This window comes from Penaeus monodon, chromosome 20, assembly GCF_015228065.2.
Source record: "Penaeus monodon isolate SGIC_2016 chromosome 20, NSTDA_Pmon_1, whole genome shotgun sequence".
Taxonomy (NCBI): domain Eukaryota; kingdom Metazoa; phylum Arthropoda; class Malacostraca; order Decapoda; family Penaeidae; genus Penaeus; species Penaeus monodon.
Genome location: NC_051405.1, coordinates 35,747,678 through 35,747,917, shown reverse-complemented (window position 1 = coordinate 35,747,917; position 240 = coordinate 35,747,678).

Here is a 240-nt window from a genome sequence, read left to right as displayed (position 1 = left end):
GGGTACTTTGGGTACAATTTTAGTCCGTTCTTTTGTTTGTGGAAAAAAATAATCTTTTAGCATTTAGCAGTATCAAATATTTTAGCCATTATTCATATGTTGTGTTCTCAGAGTGGTTGATGAAGGTTATTATAGAAGGTGTCATATTTTTTTGACACGGAGAAGGAGTTTAATGGTGAGAATATTTATCACGAAAAAAAGGCAAATTTCAGCTTTAGATTAAAATATTATCTTCTACAC